We start from the raw sequence: 20,216 nt of genomic DNA on the forward strand, positions 1-20,216 counted from the left end.
TCGCAGTTATCTGCATTTTATATATAGTCTTCCATGTCTCAAACTTTTATTACTTTTCTTTTCACCTCCATTATGCACATTATTTACAATATATGTAGTAGAAATATTTACCATAACATTAAAATAGGCAACTCCTTTGCCAGAATACATTTTGACAAAATCTACTTTCTTCTGGAAGGTAGACTTCCTGTTGTACAACTGGACCATGGAATTGACCACTTTCAAAGCCTTGCAATTTCTTGATTGAATGATAGACACTATATATGAAAAGTGTACATATACTCAGAGACTCTTACTAAGGCTAGCTTTTTCCAGAGAACATCTGCTGTTTGGCAGGGAGTTGGAGTAGGGATGGATCTCTTTACTCTGGTCTATAAGGAGGTCATTGCAAGCTGGGCTTCAGTGTTTTGACATGCTAGCCTGTTTCCCATACGCCTTTGGTGTTTCTCTTCCAAGTTCTTAACTAGACATGTGGAATGGATCATTGTAGATGATCACTAATTCCTAGCATCAAGAGCCTACTGGAAGATTCAGGTAGAGTCCCAAGTTTCATGCTGTTCCTTTGTTTTGTTTCTTTGATTCTTGTATCTGAGCTACTTAGGGGCAGCAGATTTACTGAAGGGAAAAGTTCGTAGAGTCTTGGAGTCTTGCCCTCAAACTTTCTCAGTGAACTTAGCTCTCACCTTAAATAATAAGAAGAACAGCAAATGAAACCAAAGTAAGCAAAAGAAGAAAAGTAATTCATAAGAACAAAAGTCAATGAAATAGAAGACAAACAAGCAACAGATCAATGAAACCAAAACTGTACCCAAACTGATCAGGGAAAAAAAAAAGACCACAATTCTCTATGATCAGGAATTAGACATAGCGTAAATACACAGTTTATTCATATTTAAAGGAGTGTGTGTGTGTGTGTGTGTGTGTGTATTCTGATCCTGGGGCTGAATCTCAGGCCTGGGCTCTGTTCCTAAGGTTTTTCGCTCTACCACTTGAGCCACAGCTCCACCTCCAACTTTTTTTTTCATTTATTTAAGATTAGAGTCTCACAGGCTTTTCTGCCTGGGCTGGCTTCAAACTGTGGATCTCAGATCTCAACCTCTTAAGTAGCTAGAATTATAGGATTATCGTCACCAGTGCCCAGCTCATAATTAAAAGATTTTTAAAACTATCACACTTAACTATAGAAGAAATGGATAACTTGAGTTGTGCTATGCTATTAAAGCCTCCTCAGAAGGCTGAGATCCAGAGTTTCACAGTTTAAAGCCAGCCCAGGCATTAAGTCCATGAGATTATATCTCCAACTAATCAGCAAAAGGCTGGATTGGAAGCATGGCTCAAGTGGTAGAGTACCAGCCCAGCAAGCAACCTAAGTAAGCATAATGCCCTGAGTTCAAACCTGGGCACTGACAAAACAACAACAAAAATCCTTCATACAAAATACAAAAACAAAACTGTTCCCTAGGGAATTTAACCAAGCACTGAAATGTTCTAATCCTGCAGACTTATAGAACATCAAAAAGAATAGCACCCAACTAATTTTCTGAAGCCAATATTATGAAAAGTCAGAAAAATATGTGGACAAAATATAGTGAATATTGAATATAACTAGTATATATAATATAATGAACATAATGAAAAGTCTAGTAGAAAAGCACAGTATTATCCTGAAGTGTTTATAATATGTAGAAATAGTTCACCATAGCACAAAAGATGGGGAGTGTCTACAGGGAACTAAAGTATTTATATTTATAGTCCTGCCATTGGTAAAAATTTATGTCAGGTTCTAGCAAATCAGGGTATGTGTTCTAATTTCTAGGATAATCGTGAAAAGAGTAGTAGAATAATGTATAATTGACTAATCAAGAGATAAGTGCAACAATGCATTGTATTTGATTGGTGTCTTATAAAATACAAGAAACAAAAGTGGGGGGGCATAGGATAGGACAAATAGAAAACAAGTAGTAAGATGAGCATTTAAACTGTAATACATTAGTACTTATTTTCAATGTACTGCAATTCAAAGGCAGATACTGTTCAGACTGCATAAGAACAAAAACCAGCTGGTACCAGTGGCTCATACTTGCAATCCTAGCTACATAGGAACTGAGAACAGAGATTGTTTGAAGCCTGCCAGGATAGGAAAGCTGATGAGAACACCTCCATACCTAAGTGGGCATGGTGATGTGTACTTATACCAGCTAGGCTGGAAGCCTAGAAGGCTTGTGAGACACAGACCTATAAAAAATCCCAGCTACTCAGGAGGCTGAGATCTAAGGATGCTGAGAAGCCAGACTGGGCAGGAAAGTCTGAGACTTTATCTCCAACAAATCACCAAGATGCCAGAAGAGGGGCTGTGGCTCAAGTGGTAGTATGCTATTCTTCAGCAAAAAAACTCAGGGACAGTGCCCAGGCCCTGAGTTCAAGCCCCAGGATAAGCCCAAATAAATAACTAAGGTTTTGCCCAAAGGAACTACCATATGGTCCAGGCAGAAAAGGGCTTATTATCCGAACTGCTGGCCTACACGCGGTCGAAGGTGCACACAGAAAAGGGGTGACTCGGGTAGAACTGGGGTTAATGTAGGGAGAGGGCCGGGAGGAGGTGTGGCCCCGGCGGATTCGGATGTGACCTCCGAGTCTGAGAAACTCCCCCGGTCTGGAGGCATGACTGGGTCAGATCAGGATGTGGCCTCAGAGCAGGGGGAGGTAACTACCCCCAGGTGTAAGACAGGTGCTTTGTGGGGACTTCTGGGGGAGGACGTGGGATCCTGCATGGAAAAGGAAGGGGGAGGGGGAAATCTACATGCAGACTGGCATGGAGGAAGCCCCCCCCCCTTTTCCAGGGCAGATCTAACAACAGCCAGTGCCCACAAAAGACCAGAGGTATGGCTTAGTAACAGACCATCTGCCCAGGAAGCTCAGGGCCTTGAGTTCAAACTTGTATCAGGAAACAAAAGTAAATAAAAACCTAAAAGTGATGAAGCTTGAGCAAAGGACACCCAGGAAACAATGGAGAGAATTCCCTGCAGATCTCATAACAGCGTAGAAAGCGCGTTTCCCTGAGTTAAACTCAACTGAAGTCTAGGAACTAAAGAGAATGCATAGACTGATGACAGAAGGTTCCCCAGAGCAAAAACTGAGAAATAAACAGTAATGGTCTAAAACAGGGAATCACACATGAGAGTCTAGAGTGTGCGCGGCTGGGAAACGTCTGGCAGTTTCTGGCCAAGTGGAGTTCCCACGTGGCTGTTGACTGATAACCTTTCCTCCATTAATAAGATGAAAGTAAAACAATGGTGACATGAAGCAACCTCATTCATTCATCAGCTGCCAATGGCATATGTGCCTTCTTTGTTGAATGGATGAATTTTTTAGTGCTGGGAGAACACTTCTGTTTTTTCCTTTCCTTTTTTCCCCCTATTGCTAACAAAATGGCTAACAGTCATCTAACACTTAAGTTTTGTCTGAATTATTAACATTTTTTTCTATCACTTTAAGTTTAGATAAGGGATCAACGAAGTACAACCCAAGAGATATGTTAAACTTGGCATAATTCTTTTTTTCTTAGTAGTAGGGTTTGCATTCAGAGTCTTGCTAGGCAAATGTTCTACTACTTAAACCATTTCCCAGCCCTGTTTACTTTTAGTTATTTTAAGGACAGTGTCTCCAATTTGTGCCTGGATCCAAATCCTCCTAATTAGTTTTTTTATGTAGCAAAGATGGCAGGCATGCAGCAGCACACCCAGCTATTGGCTGAAATGGATTCTCCCTAACTTCTTGCCTGGACTGGCCTTGAATGGCGGTCCTCCCAATCCCCACCTCTGAAGTTTTGGGGATTATAGGCATGAGCCACTATGCTGGACTTGTTTGCTTAACTTTTAACTTAGCCATTGAGATGTGAATATCACAGTGCTTTCATATGGAAAATAAGCAAATTAGTTCTTTTAGTAGACAAGTGTGCTTATATAGTTTCTATTTTCCTTGAACTATTTCCTTTCCACTTCTACATAATTTCATCCTTACCTATACAATATATTTATATTTAGCATATGTTACCCCTATTTCTCTAACAAAATTCATATATAAATTCATATATAAATTTAACTATTTGTAATTTCCTAAAATCCATGTCTCCTACATACTCATTTTTCCTTCAGATTGAGTTACAGTATTTACACAATTAAGCTAAATAACTCACAAAATTTGATAAATGATTACATTTAAGAAGTAAACATTTACTAGATTGCATACTTGTAGGTATTTTCAGAACGAAATAAATGTAGTGTCCATCCAGTTCCTCTTCTTAATTTTTATAGATATAAGAGATCAGATGTGCTTTTCAGAGGTAAATAAAGATGACAGGATTTTTTTGTCACCAAAGACCCCCAAATCCTTTCAAGTTATATGTCAAAATCAAATAGTAGTCATCAAAAATATTTTTAATTTATGGCTGATAACTTGATTACGTCCTCCCTCAATTTTGTTAGAACCAAGAATTAGAACTCATACAATTTGCCAAAGATTTTTCTTCTCAGTCTTGAGAGCCATTCGCTTTCTATGTTTCTGGGAATTATGCCCCCAAATTATTTTCAAGACCTATCAAATTACTGTTAATTATTTTTGACATGTTGAAAGAGAATTTGTATCTACAGCTTAACTTTTTGTTTGTTTGTTTGTTTGTTTTTGTCAATTGTGGGGCTTGAACTCTAGGCCTGGGTGCTGTCCCTTAGCTCTTCAGCTCAATGCTAGTGCTCTACCACTTGAGCCACAGTGCCACTTCCAGTTTTCTGGTAGTTTATTGGCGATAAGAATCTCAAGGACTTTCCTGTCTGGGATGTCTTTGAACTGTTATCCTCAGATCTCACCCTCCTGAGTAGCTAGGATTACATGTGTGAGCTACCAGGGCCAGCTCTGTTTGTGTTTTACTGATCCTGGGGCTTGAACTCTGGGTGCTGACCATGAGCTCCTGTTGCTTAAGGCTAGCACTCTACTACTTGACAGCACTACTTCCAGCTTTTTCTGTAATTAATTGATGACAAGAGTCTCACTCCTACCCAGGCTGGCTTCAAACTGCAATCCTCAGATCTCAGCCTCCTGAGTTGCTAGAATTAGCTACTTAGGCATGAGCCATTGGCACCTTGCTTTTAAAGATTTTTTCCAAAGAACAGCATAAATTATATATTTGTTCTGCACAAAGTATAATTCTGCTGAGTTTTAGTTTTCTGGACATCTTGAAATTGTCTCTAAAAGGCATGACAGGTGGACAGTTTGATACTTGTCAAAGATAAGGATAAGTTACTAATTCACTTGATGGTTGAAAAGGAGCATGTTTATAATTTTGTGTTGATATTATTAGAAAAACCCATCAATCAGTGAAATAGAAGGATTATCCTTAGTTAAGTAAAATTGGTTATATAAAGTTTAGGGGATCATGTTCTAGTATATGTTTTGGGAACATTTTATCCTACACCTGTACAGAAGTACATATTGTACTTTTCAGAATGCAATTTAAGCTGCTATGTGGAAAATAATGGCTAAAAGGAATCGTTGTCCCATCAATAAAGGAAGAACTTAGGAAAACGTCATTAATAATTGTTACTATGCATATATTATTTCCAGTGGAATCTAGAATATTCCACATTGGGACAAAAAATAATAAATGTAATAATTACATGGTAAAAGGAATAATTGAACAGCATGTCATTTACTAGTAGCAATGAGGAAACATCTGCCCATAATCTTTGACAAAAGCAAATAAAAATAACCCAGGTGCTGGTAGGTCATGCCTGTAATCCTAGTTAATCAGGAGGCTGAGATCAGAAGATTTTAATTTGAAGCCAGCCTTGGCAAGAAACCCTATAAGATGCTTTTCTCCAGTTAACCACAACAAAAAAGAAAAAGAAAAAAAAATCTGAAATGGAACTATAGTTCAAGTGGTAGAGAACCAGCCTTGAGCAAAAAGGCTAAGGGACAGCACCCAATCCTTGAGTTAAGCCCCAGTACAGCACACACATTCAAACAAAATCAAAGGGTTTCTCCTTCTAGTTTAAATAAATGTTCAAGAAAATATAAATCTCTAACTTAAGGACTAGAGAGAGCATGGCTTAAGAAGTATAGTGCCTTCTTAGCAAATCTGAGGCCCTAAGTTCAAACCCCAGTGTAGCCAAAACTCTAAGTATGTTTTCTATCTCCAAATGTAACACTACTCTTCCATGCTCATCAGAAATCAGTATGGAATTATTAATTTCCTCTTCCTCCAAACCATACTGATAAGCACCTGCAAAGCACCAGGACATGGGTGAATGAGAAGATCCTGCAGGCTCCATCTGTAAGATTAGTACAAATTCATAGTCTTGTGGTAGGTTGATTTATCATTTTAGCACTCAAATTCTTAGATTAATGACTATATAGATAAGGTAAATCCTGTCATATGTTATCCCCAGCATGCTCACACAAGAATCTCCCTTAGGGGCAATGTATTCTTTGACAGTAGTTATGAATTAGAAGAGGTGAGAATAGTAGACAAAATTTGTCATCTTTATTACTTTCCAGTCTACGTTGAAGTCAGAACATGTGAACACAGGCAAAATTCTGTTTCTAATGGCTTAGTTCAATCTTTCTTCTTCAAAATTAAACTTTTTATCAAATATATTACAAAAGAGTTTTGATTTTTAAAAAATGACCATGACATCATCAGACTCCTCAGGTTGTTCTTTCTTTGCCTCCACTTTCTTCTCAGTGGACCATCAGTGGTAGAGGGAACATGTTTATCAGCCCCTAAACTGGACTGTAGACAGTGCATACAGTATAGACAGTATGTACAGGGGCTGATGGACCTGGCTCAACACAGATACCAGTTCTTTAATGGGGGAGTGATGTTATCCTCCATGGTAAATTGCGCCAAGTGAGAACAGAGAAGATGCAGGTAAGTGGTGACATCGAGGCCATGGGGTAGACAAATGCACAGCTGGTGATTCCAGATGCCATTCTAGTCAGTGGATGAAGTAAGGGCCTCACCCGGTGAGGACTTTCCTTCCTAGGGAAGGACCAAACACATTGGCTACTGCTAAGGAAACCTAATCCTAACATGAATGTATATGACAGAAAGAAAGACATGAGTTCTGCCTTGAGCTGATGCTGCTTTTACAAAAGGGGGCCTCACCAATAGAGTAACTGAAAACAAAAATCGGGGGGGGGGGACCCAAAATATCTCAGCCTTGTGTATTTCTGACACATCAGTTTTTGGAAAGAATATATATGGAAGTTGAGAATATGGAAATTGATTTCCCTTAAAACTACCTAATGCTTGCATATCCCTTAAAAAATCTTTACCCCAGATGTACAAAATCTCACTTAACTAGTAATATAGACTAGAGAAATATAGAAAACATAACAAAATTAAGCAAATGCAAATGGTGAGAAGAAAAGTTTAGAAGGGAAATGATAGTTATGAAAGAGAAACCAAGGAATTCAATATAGGATCCTCAAAGAAGGCAATAATGAGCAGAAGAAATGTTTAAAGAGAGAATTGAGGAAAATCTTCCTAAAATAAAATGAAATGCCATGGCTAGGAAATATTGAATCACATGGTCAACTTACAGTTATATCCTTGTAAATTGCTCGCCTTCAAAAAGTTCTTTGAAAATGCAGGCAAACAAAATTTGTTATGTAATATTATGTACTAAAGTGACTAAAAGACAACAGAATATACTTTCTTGAAAAAGTATGATTCAAGAATTTTATACCAAGTTAAACTAATATCATGATACTCTACTACAACACAAACATTCAAATATCCAAGAACATAGAAGACGGTATTATCTCATTATTTCATTGAACTTTTATATGGGTACAATATGCATTTTAATCACTTAAGAGAAAAACTACAGAAAAATAACCTGGTGGTAATCACTGCATCTATTTAACTGCTGAAATAAACTAGTATAAATGTGGACTGAGGTCAGGAGAGAATGCAAATATTATGAACCAAGCCATGAGAGTAGAATAAAATAATGAAAGGTGTAGAATGGGAATATACATGAATGCTCTAGGTACAACAAATCTTTTAAAAGCTGGAATATTAAAAGATATAATCTAATAACAGATATAAATAGTTATAATGATGTTTTAAATTTTTATGGAAATAAAACAGCAAAATACAGATTGTAAGTAAATATTCTGTTAAATTCACATATAAACATATGACTATACTTCTATAAAAAAAGAACAAGGTCAAGAAACAGAATAGTACTAACACTCAGAACCTTCCCTCCAGCCTCCTTATACATGAAACTTCCCCCAAAGTACCCACTCTACTGACTTTAGTTGAACATAGTAGTTTTTGTGTGTTATACAATAAGATTTATATACTGTGATATACTTATTTCTTTTACTCAATATTGTATCTTTGAGAATCATTCAGGCTATTGCATGTAATAATAGTTCATGATTATGTAGAATATGCAATTATATGAGTGTATCACATCTACTCTACTATTGATGGCATTTAGATCAGTTGTAGTAAGAGGCTGCTGTGAAGAATTCTGCTATGAACATTCCTGTACTTGTGTTTTTAATGAACATATAATGTTCCTACTTTTCTGTGGGGAATAAGTATTTGAAGGGAAAATATAATGTATTTTGTTTTTGCAAAACTATTGACCCTGTTATATAAAATAGAAACTATATTGATGCACCAAAAAGCAATAGCATAAAAAGTAAATTAGAGACAAGAAATGGATAGGTTTAGAGAAGTAAATAGCTATATTACTTAGTTTTTAAATAGTAGATTGTAGCTAACACAAATAAAGAAAATTATAAATTTTTATGTTAAAGAGCTTAGAATAGTAAGCAATAATGTAGCTTTACATAGAAATAATTATGAAGCATCTCTCACTAAACCCAAACTAAATGTATGCCCCAACTCAATTTTCTTTTAGCCAGATCCTAGAAATACTCCCAATCACTTGAAGACCATCTAACAGGAAACGAGTGAGTCAGAGGATAGTTGAAATGGAAAGTAGTCTTAACTAACTAGATATTGAACTGTAGGTTTGGTATCTAACAGTTCCAAATTTTGCAAAAATATATGACTGTTTAAACACTTGGTCTAGGATCTCAGAAATCCTGGTGCCAGTGTGGATCTAAAGCTTGAACATGAAGATGTCCTCATCATTTACAGATAGATAAGTCGACTCCTGGAGACAAAGGGAAGGGAGGAGAATTAAAGACAGACTCAAGCACAACTCTGCTATTTAGGTATGATGGAATGTCAAGTACTAGTAATTATTCCACTGTGGTACATGATTCTTGTCTGAACCCCAGAAAACAGAGTTATTTGAGTGGATGTTTTCTCAATTCCCCCCAAGGATGTACTCTACTAATATCATTTTGAAAGTATAGGAGGAAAGTTAATTTAAAACACTGTTGTTGCCTTAGAGCTTCCCGAGTTAATATGGAAGTATTTTCAAGATACAGTACGTAGAAACATATATATACATATAGACACATACATACATATATATATATATATATATATATATATATATAGTAAAGTGAGAAAAGTAAGATAGACAACAGGCAAGATAGATGATAATCCCTCCCATGTAATATAGAGCTATTGATACAGTTGCTTAAATGTGAAGTGTAAGCCTAGGCTGGACCTAGATCCTTGGACCTTGAAAACAGGAAAGGCCTCAGTGATTGGAGAGAGAGGTCTTCTGTGGTTGGCATGAGCCAGCTGCAGCCTTGTCTCAAGCCCTTTTCCATCTCTTAAATGGGGCTTCACTGAGTTGTCAATGTGAGGTGGATTTAGTATATATTCCACTGAATAGAATCAGTATGAAAATAAGTTGGAGGGAATTTCCATTTGGTCCTTCCTCCCATTCCACATGGCTCCTGCTCTTATTGGCCTCACCTGGGATTATGTTTCAGCCCGTTCTTGGGCATTTGCAAATAAAACCAGGCTGCTTGTGGGCACACTTGTGAGATGATACTGGAGTCTCGCACTGTTGAGCCAGAGATTGATGCAGTGTGTGCATGCCTGAGCCAATACATCCCTTTTGATCTATTTCTAAAGGCAGCTTTTGCCTCTTGCTTCAGGTGATTGATTAAGTTAGGATCTTTTTCAGGAATGCTCTCTACTCATACCTCTTCATGGGCTTACAGTAAGCCCTGCCAAATTCTACTCTCTTTTTCTGCTAGAGAGTGTTCTGTTCCACTTGAGCAAATGCTCCCAATATGCAATCAGTTACCCAGTTCTGTGCATGCCATCCGTTACCTTGGAATTCCTGTTTTGCATTCTGTATGGTCCGCGCCCCCTCTTATCACATCATCAGTCACATCTAGTGAGGTTTTAGCCTCAATGTTAAGAAGTAGCTTTGCATTAGAATGTTCTCTCCCCCCTCCCCACACTCCCATCTTGGTGTGAGAATCATAGGGAATCAAGGGTGAGAGCATTTGTTTTACAACAAGCCAGGACACGTGTTTGTAATGTAAGTGGACTCATGCAATCCTCTTCAGACTACAGCTGGAGAAGGGGACTTTGGTGTGATGGGTCTTAGGGGAATAGAGATCCAAGGTGTTTCAGAATGCCTCAGCCTTCCTGTCATGCAGTGCTGATTGCAGCTCCTCCTTCCCAGCATGAAGTTTACCTATGAAAATAGACCTAGAGTTTCTGTACTGTATGAGTGCTGTGACTTGAGTGAGCTCAAGTACAAGCATGCTCCTGTTTCCCTGTGTGTCCCCTGCTGCTGCCTCCACACCTTATAGGGTCTTTCCCAATGTGCCCTATCTTGTAATGTGGACAATACCAGACCTCAACAAACGTCCTGGTCCTTTTCTGTGGCCTTCTACCAATGCCTGGAACCTCGCTCGTTATAGATTAAGCTTCCAGCCAATGTCTCTGGCCCTTGGCTGAGATCATGTCTAAGGGTTCAGTCCATTCTTGGCTGTGCAAGAAATAGCAGACAGGGCAAAAGCAGTAATGGTTCAGAACTCTTAGGAGTTTCAAGACCCTTCAAAGGCTAGAACCAGGCGGGCGGGCAGGCAGGCAGGGCCGGCAGGACCGATCATCCTCCCTCTGTGAGGCGCTCTTCCAACCCTGCAAGACTTGACTTTTGCTTGTTAGGGAACAAGGAGTTCTCACTATAAATTAGTGGCCTAACCTGGTGGCTCCTTGCAACACCTAAGAGAGCAAGCAGCCAACACAGCTGCCTTGACATCATGATTGTGAAGTCATTAAAAAGCTTGCTAGTGAAAGCAATGACAAAATCTCTCCTTCCTCTGACTGCGTGCCCTAGACCAGCGCTTACAATGTGTTTCTGCCTACTTCCTTGCTCTGGAGTTTGACATTTCTATGACATAAATATTTGCATTCCCACCAAACAGACATATTTTCAGACTGGTCCTGGCCTGCTAATTGGCAAGGCACAGCAGAATATGCCCGGGGCACTGTAGCACCAGTTGGAAGTCCAAGCACTAAAACCTTGTTCTTGTTCGTTACTCAGGGTAGGAGACACATAATGAGGGTAGTAGAGTAAACTCCAAAGCTGAGACCCAAATGGAAAATGGAGGGAAGGGAAGGAGGTCTGAGGTTTCTGTACTCAATGTGGCCATGAGGCTGTCTGAGTCCAGAGCCTGGCATTGCTGTCATCAGGCCTGGTTCTCCTCTACCTCTGTGCTTTAGGCCTCTGTGCCTGTGCTATTGGCTGCTGCTACTGCAGAAGGGCAAACACAGATATCCATGAGTAGGAAGGAAAATAGCACTTACCCTACCCCTGTTCCAGAAAAGATTAACAGTCTGATCTTGGAAAGGAGCTGGCCTTTGAGTATCTAACAAGTCCATTCTTCGGCTGCTGGGACCTTAGCTTGATCATTGTATTTTCTACCTCACAAAAACAAAACCTCTGTTGAAAACAAATGCTTACTTTGCCAAACAGGAAAGGCAAATAGTAGATGGTAAGAAAACAAAACAAAAGAAGAGCATACTCTGAGCCAATGTTTGTCCTGTTATATTTTGTCTTCCAAATGAGTCGATCTTTACATGCAAATCCATTTTTGTATATTTTGACTGATTGCTGGCAAGATAGAGAGACATAAATATTTCTGGAAATGAACATGGCATAAACATATCATTAACTAGGCTGCAATTGTGTGTGTGCACACTCACATGTGCATGTGTGCGCATATTTGCATGTTTTGAAGAGATGTTTATGGTGAGTTCAGTCAAGGAGGCCCTTCTGTCCATTCTGTGATCAACAGTCTTTCAGGACTGGAGCATCATGCCTAGAGACAAGAGGCATCCAATAGTCTCAACACTAAAGAATATTTCAGATTTTAAGCATTAATTAAGTTAGAAGCCCGCCATCTGCACACTCACTCATAAGTTTCCTGATCATCTTTCTTAATTTTTAAATGTATGAAGTGTGTTAAGGCATCCCTCATGACGCTGATGTTACGTTAGAAATTCCAGCTGTTGCTAAAAGCTCATCTTAACATCATTATGGAAAAGACTTGGCCACTGTGAGGAGAAAGGTGTTTCTGACCTCATACTCCAGCACAGCCCAGGTCTGTAAAATACATGTGAACAGGCCATGGTGACTTTTTCCTTTGCTTTTTAAAAATCAGGCCTCATCCCATGGAAGTTCAGCTCTAGCACAGAAGGATTGAGTGTAAAGACATTAGCAGCTGAGTTGAGATGGGAATGTTTTCACGTCTGGGATATATTGCTTTGTCTAACAAGCCGCCCCAGCAGGCTTCCAATTGTGGTGTCTCCAGACCCTCCCAGCTGCACGGGCTGATTGACAGACTGTGGGCAGATGTGGTGCCAAACTCCAATAAAGCGAGGGCCTTGGGAAAATATAAGGCAATTATTGATGGGCAGCAATCCACTAATCAGACAATTTCAAAATTAATCCCATATTCCCTCACTGTATTAGCTTTCTTTCTTGTTTGTATTTATATAGCAAATTCATGACTTCAGTGAAAATTCTTCCCTCCAGCCCAATTATATCTCTCGGAGGGCATTAAATTAAAAAACAAGAGATATTGAAAGTGGCTTGCAATTAGTTTCTCTCGTTAAAGGTGCTGTATGTACCTAGTGACAGTGGGGTTTGTAACAGAATGCATAATAATGAAAGTAAACAGTCTTATTTTTTCCTCTTCTTGACAGGATGAGGGGCTGGTAAGGATAATATGCCTGACATTATTCTAGACCAAAGATAATGGGTTAAATAATTGTGATTTGATTTGAACCTGATTAGATTTGCATAAAATCCTACTGAAATGTCTTAACAGGCTGCAAACATCTCTAGACACTGTGCTCTCCTCCTTGAAGTAGTCTATCCTGGTGTGCTCCTCTGACAGTGCTGGGCAGGTTTAGCCAAGTGCTGGTGGCTCACACTTGTAATCCTAGTTACTCAGGAGGCTGAGACCTGAAGATCACAGTTCAAATCCGCCCAGGCAGAAAAGTCCATGAGACTTTAAGTAGAGGTGTGGCTCAATTGGTAGAGTGCCAGCCTTGAGCAAAAAAGTCAAGTGAGCGTTTGAGACCCTGCACCAAAAAAGAAGGAGGAAGAGGAAGAATTATTCAACGTTTTTACAATAGAATCACTCAGAAAACCAGGCTCGTTTCTATTACAGGTTTTACATGTAGTATAACTTTCCAAGTAGTGAGTGATATAAGACTTTTAAATATGCACAAAGCAATTTCACATATTTTGCAGTTACTTATTATAGAAGTCAATCTCTCTTAACTATCTCTATTCTCCTGTCATCTCCTTTTCTCCTCTCCCTCACCTCTGGTTTTGGTTGGGTTTAGGGGACCTGAGACAGATGGAAATCTCCTTTCATTCACTGTAAAAATTGCTTCTGCAGAATGTTTCCTGATTGTATCACTTTACCACCTAACCTAAGGAAAGCCAAGGGCCAGCACAATCCAGAGAGGTTGCAAATGGCCAGAGCCTGGAGATTGCAGCTGAATCCCACCTGGTCTTCTGTCTTGGCATTGTCTCTTCCCATATTCCCTTCAAACTTAGCTATGTTGCAATCTGATCTGAAGTCCTGTGATTTAGCAGGAGGGATCAAGGCTGCTCTGGCCCAACCTTAGGACTCAACAGTTTCAAGTCCCATATGATGCTCTTTCCATTCTGATTCTGGCCGCAGTTCTTTGTGGCTAATTTAGAAATACTCAACACTCAGAACTCTACTTTCCCCTTTTATGCCTAGAGTGGTATTGGTAATAAACCATGAAACTTCTTTCTGGAAATAGTCTTAGCATCTTATCTTAGAATCTAGGATCTAAATGAATGAAGAGGCATCCAATCAGCTGCATCATTAAGAACAGGCCAGGTATAAAGCAGCTGAAAATAGTGAAAAGTGCTTTCTATTCCAGATGTTGGGATGGGAAGTATGAGAAAGGGGAGACGAAAATCAACATTGAGGGCTGGGAAGGTGGCTTAGTGGTAGAGTGCTTGCCTTGCATGCATGAGGCCCTGGGTTCGATTCCGCAGCACCACATAAGCAGAAAAAGCCGGAAGTGGGGCTGAGGCTCAAGTGGTAGAGTGCTAGCCTTGAGCTGAAGAGCTGATGGACAGCGCCCAGGCCCAGAGTTCAGGCCTCACGACCGAAAAATAAATAAATAAATAGAAAGAAAATCAACATTGCATGGAGAATATGCAGAATGGGCAAAGAAATCAGAAGTCCAGCCCCAGAACTCTATCCACTGGTTAGAGCTGGCATGCAACTTGGCCCAGACTAAGACTCTCACCCAGATACAGTCCTGGGGCTCAATTCTCTGTGCCTAGGCTAGTGTTAAAAATGGCTTCCATGAGTATCACTTTCTCTAAGACAAAGACCCAAAGACCCTTTCTCCAACTATTAAAGTCTTCACCACCACCCAATAGCTATTAAACTATCAGTAAAGTGTCCATCATGTAATTAAGCCATCAGTAGACTAATTTATTCGTGAGGTCAGAGCCTTATGCTTCAGCCACTTCCCAACAGCCCACCTGTGAACACTACTACATTGAGGACCGAGATGTGAACACATGAGATTTGGAGCATGGGAGACATTTCAGGTCTAAATCATAATACTGTCTATGAGATCCTAATTGTTGGATTTATTCCTACTGTTTGTTTCTGTGCCCATTAGCTATTACATTTCACTGTTGTACTGACCTCCTCTAAGAAGCAACTATACCACAGCAGATACATCTAGTTCCAAATCCCATCCTGTTCTCATCTACCCCTGATCATGCAAAGGGATGGATAGATTGGGAAGAGATAGAGATAAAGCCATTCCTTTATTAGATTTTTCCTCTGTGATGCTAATATGTGGAAAGCACATCCCAAGTAATGCAAAAGAATGCAGAATATGAATTTGCCTTTTGTAAAAATGTCAAGTTGATCCAGGCATGATGACTCACACCCATAATCCCAGCACTCAGAAGGCTGACATAAAATGAGTGCGCTACATAGTAAGACCCTATCAAAAAAAAAAAAGTTGTAAGACATGAAGAAAGGAAAAATAAATGCCTAGGTTAGTTTATACAAGTTAGTGTCATAAGAGAATAATAAGATTCATTGAGTGAATGGGTGCTGGAGATTCAATAGAAATTTTAAAACACTAAAGAGCCCCGGTGTATAAGAATGAGCGTAACTGTTTCTGAACAGCCCTAAGAGATGGAATGAGGCTGATGGACAGAAGTCACAGGAGGTCAGATTGACTTTATCTAAGGGAACAGTTTCCAGGAATCAGATACTTCTGAAGACAAAGAAGGCTACCCTAATAATGTGTGTCAAAGTCACTGCAGGGCTTCAGGCAGAGGCTAGACAACTGTTTGGGAGGATATTACTTCAGAACTTGGGCTTCACTTGAAAGCATCAGTGATCTTAAGAAAAAATGATTTGGTATGATACAAAAATATGCAACAAGGTCATTTCGGAGGCTCTGAGTTCAAGCCCCAATTTTAGCACAAAAACAAAGAGAAAGACAAGAGGAAGGAAAAGGGAAGGAAGAGGAGGAAGGGGAAGGAAAAGGAAAGAGGAAAAGGAAATTTCAAATGCTTCCCAAATACCTACTGCAGCCAAAGCTGTGTGGGTCTTGGAGTGTGAATGAAACTGCTTTCTAGGGTAGCTCACAGGTCAGGAGAGTTCGGCCCGAGTTTGCCAGTGATTTTTGTAGAGTGAAGAAATGAGTTTTATAATTTTTATTTGATTTAGCCCTCAAGTTGTTAACACCTCCAGTACAGGATCTGGGGAGAGAGTTGTCTATAAATATTAACTCCCAAAGTCAAAACGACTCTTTCATCTCAGCAGACTTAATTAAGCTGTTATTAGACAAGGATCAACACCTCCATCTGTAACAAAAGACACTGTCTGTTGGCAAGAGGTTCCGTCAGAGCAATTTCTCCTGCAATTTGGAACATTACAGAGGACAGAACCCAGGCCACCTGGGTGTGAGAGGGATAGGTTTTATGCCACGCTGTCCTTCTGCCCCCAACCCAAGGCACATACATGCAGGGCCCTAGAAGAGTGGAAACCGTGGCAGCCTACAGGCCTGTGAAGCACTTAACATCTCTGTAATATACATAGAAGCTTTGAGCAACAGACAAGTTCACTGACAAAATCAGTGCTGCTAATTCTATCCAAATAGAATATGGGCAGCCCTAGCCCCTCCCCAGAGGACTCTGGGAGGCTCTCACCTTCCTGGTGGTATGACCATAGAAGCCAGCACCTTCTTCCAGAAGCACTGGCTGCCCTGAAGGGCATGCAGATGTGACAGTCCTTTCTTGGAGCAGTTGTGAGCTTTGGAAGAAATGAGCTTGCTCTTTCTTTTCTTTCTCTCTCTTTCTTTCTTTCTCCCTTCCTTCTTTCCTTCCTTCCTTCCTTCCTTCCTTCCTTCCTTCCTTCCTTCCTTCCTTCCTTTCTTTCTTTCTTTCTTTCTTTCTTTCTTTCTTTCTTTCTTTCTTTCTTTCTTTCTTTCTTTCTTTCCTTCTCTTCCTTCCTTTTTCCCTCTTTCTCATTCTTTCTTTCTCTTTCTTTGTTTTCTTTCTTTGTGTACGTATATGGGGGAAGAGGGTGGAGTATGACTAGGGTTTGAACTCAGGGCCTGGGCACTATCTCTTGGCTTTTTGGGCACGAAGCTGGCATTCTACCCCTTGAGCCATATTTCTACTTCTGGATTTTTACTGGTTTACTGGATATTTAAAAAAAAAAAAAGTCTCACCGTTGCCTGCCTAAGCTGGCTTCAAAATGAAATCCTCAGATCTCAGCCTCCTGAAAAGCAAGGATTATAGTGTAAGCCTTCAGCATATGGCTGCAATGACTTTTTTTCTGTATGGAAAGCTCAAGTTTGCCTCTGAGAGCAATTGAAATACGTGGAAGGGTTGTAGGCCATGTTATTTAAAAAATAACCATTGCCTTTATATAAAGAAGGGATGGATTAGAGGGGGGCCAAGGGCAGGGCGGGGTGTGAGAGGAAGAGAGTCCCATGAAGAGGCAGCAGAGCCTAGGGAGGCCCAGGTCCAATGCAGAGGGGAGTTGGCGATAGATATGGCAACTGTTGCAGGAAGCAGTTTACTCTGAAGGGACTGTTACCTAGATGCTCAAGGTACAGAGCAGTGGCCTTCAGTTACTGGTAACAGTGAATACTTCTGAGGCAGGAAAAAGGTTGCCAGCCTTTTTCTCAGAGAGCGAGGTACAGAAGTCAGATGGCAGGTACCATTGTCCTGAGGAGTGGCAAGAGAGAGAGAGAGGATGGTGGCTTCAAGAAGGGCCAAAACTCTGGTGACAAAAGGCCAAAACTCTAAGCACAAAAGGACATGGAGACCTACTAAGTGAGTGACCAGAAGAGCCAGGGGCCACTGAGAATACCCAGCATGTCTCAGACTCTTGGAGAGCAGGGAGGGTTTCATGCAGGAAGTGACCTTGAGACTGCAGCTGGAGGACAGGGTAAAGTGGCAGCTAAGAGGCTTGGGCCAGGTTGGCAAGGACTGGAGGAGGGATTTTCCCAGCACTAGAACCCTGAGCCTCTGGCCCACTAAGAGCAAGCCACACAATTGACCGCAGCTCACTGAGGAGAGCCCTGCAGCCCCTTCACACACTGTACCCGACAAGAGAAGCAGTCACAGCAGATCTAAGTGTTAATAAAAAACGAAATCCCTGAGCAGTCACCAAAATTAGCCTGGGTATGATTGAAATGCCAAGGCAGGTCTTGTTATTTTTATGAAGCCGTGAATAATATAAGTATCCAATTGATAAAATGTTATTAAAGCTGACAGCCCTTAAGTGATCTAAGTGGTAAATATTGAAATGAGGTCTCTGCAACACCGTGCCTCGGGGGCCCGCAGCGGTAATAAGCATTGAACAATGATTCCGTGGGCTCTGGGGGACCTGCAGAGCTTGGGGGGAGCCAGAACACTCTTCCTCCTAAATAATTAAACCAGGATTCCAGGGACGGATTGCAGGTCCTTGTAGTGGTTTGTTAACGTCCAAAGAAGCTGGCTTCAGGCAAGGGCTCTGTTGGGCCAGCCCTCCCCTAAACATGGGCAGCAGGCAGGGAGCTGGATCCCCTCCTTCTGATCCCCAAGGAGCCCGTGCTGAGCAAGCTGCATATTTCAGCTTTATTTATAATATAAACAGACTGGTGCAGCCTGAGGGCAGCTAATAGTTGATGAGCAGTGGGGCTGCCACGTGGGATAGAGATTTTTATTAGCACTGCTTAGGCATAAAACAGCAAGGAGGATGATTTCAAATGTTCTAGCTCCTTTTTCATCTGCTTCTTAAAGATGCACAGGGAGGATCTTCCTCACTCTGCTCTTGGAAAAAGCAGGCAGAACACCCTAATGCTGCCATTTGTTCTAGCTGTGCTGGGTCACCTGGGCCTCCAACACTTGGTCAGATGAAAATCGAGAATGTGGACGAAGATAGTTCTTTGGTATCCAAGGAGGTGTGCTTGAAGCTGATCTGTGAAAGACAGGGAAATGGGGATGTCGGGAGAGCCCCTTGAGACCCCTTGAATGACAAAGAGGACTGTCACTGACGGCAATCCCAGCCGGACTGTGTCATGCACACGTAGCCTGTCTAGTAGAGGACGTGGAGAGAGATCTTGGGAGGCCCCCTGGGTGGTCACAGTGCCTGTCAGTGCACGAGTTCAGGGAAGAGGAGGAGACCCTGCTTCAATACGCATCATAGACATGCAGAAGATTTCATGCTGAAAGCCTGAGGTCTTTAAGATAACAAGTTGCCTATTTGGCCCAAGGAACCAGCCTTGAAGAGATTGTGCCTGGGTGGCCCAGGCTGAGCTTTCTATAATGTTCTTCATAAACATGGAGGGAGGACAGGGAGCCCCTCATTCACTGAGTCTCCTGGCTCCTAGGTGAAAAGTGGCAGGAACTGTAATTCAGTATGAGTTGTTCATGTGACTCACTTAAAAAAAAGTGACTTGCTAACAGGGTGTGGGTGGTGGCTCATGCCTGTGATCCTAGCTACTCAGGAGGCTGAGATCTGAGGACTTGTAGTTCAAAGCCAGCCCAGGCAGAAAAGTCTGTTAGACTCTTATCTCTAATTAATCATAAAAAGTCGGAAGTAGAACTGTGGTTCTAGTGGTACTGCAGTACCTTGTGCACAAAATCTCAGAGACAGGGCTCAGGACCCGGGGGGTGGGGGTGGGCAGCAGGGACAGGTGGAGGTTGGGGAGTGGGAGGAAGAGGGGTACAGAATGAGTTGCTGTTTCCTAATCTATTTTATAAGGAAAGTGCAGCCCAGAGAAGTTAAGTGATGCACCCAGGTGATAACAGCAACACACCCCTGGCTATGAAAAACAATATGGCTGACTTTAGGCCTTGAGGAGGAAACTTTTTTGTTGTTGTTGTTGGTCATGGGGCTTGAACTCTGAGCCTGGGTGCTGTCCCTGAGCTCTTCAGCTCCAGGCAAGCGCTCTACCACTTGAGCCACAGAATCACCTCCAGTTTTCTGAGTGGTTTATTGGCGATAAGAGTCTCATGGACTTTTCTGCCTGGGCTGGCTTTGAACAGTGATCCTCAGACCTCAGCCTCCTGAGTAGCTAGAATTATAAGTATGAGCACCGGCACGGGGCAGGAAAGGATTTTTTTTTTTAAGTAAATTTCTCTTTCTCAGTCTCAACCAGTTGCTACTTTTGTAGCCTTTGTCAGAGTCTCCTGAAGTTAACATAATTACTCTGAAACTTATCTGTGAAC

The sequence above is a fragment of the Dipodomys spectabilis genome, unplaced genomic scaffold (assembly GCF_019054845.1).
Source record: "Dipodomys spectabilis isolate Male_0828 unplaced genomic scaffold, ASM1905484v1 ptg000026l, whole genome shotgun sequence".
Taxonomy (NCBI): domain Eukaryota; kingdom Metazoa; phylum Chordata; class Mammalia; order Rodentia; family Heteromyidae; genus Dipodomys; species Dipodomys spectabilis.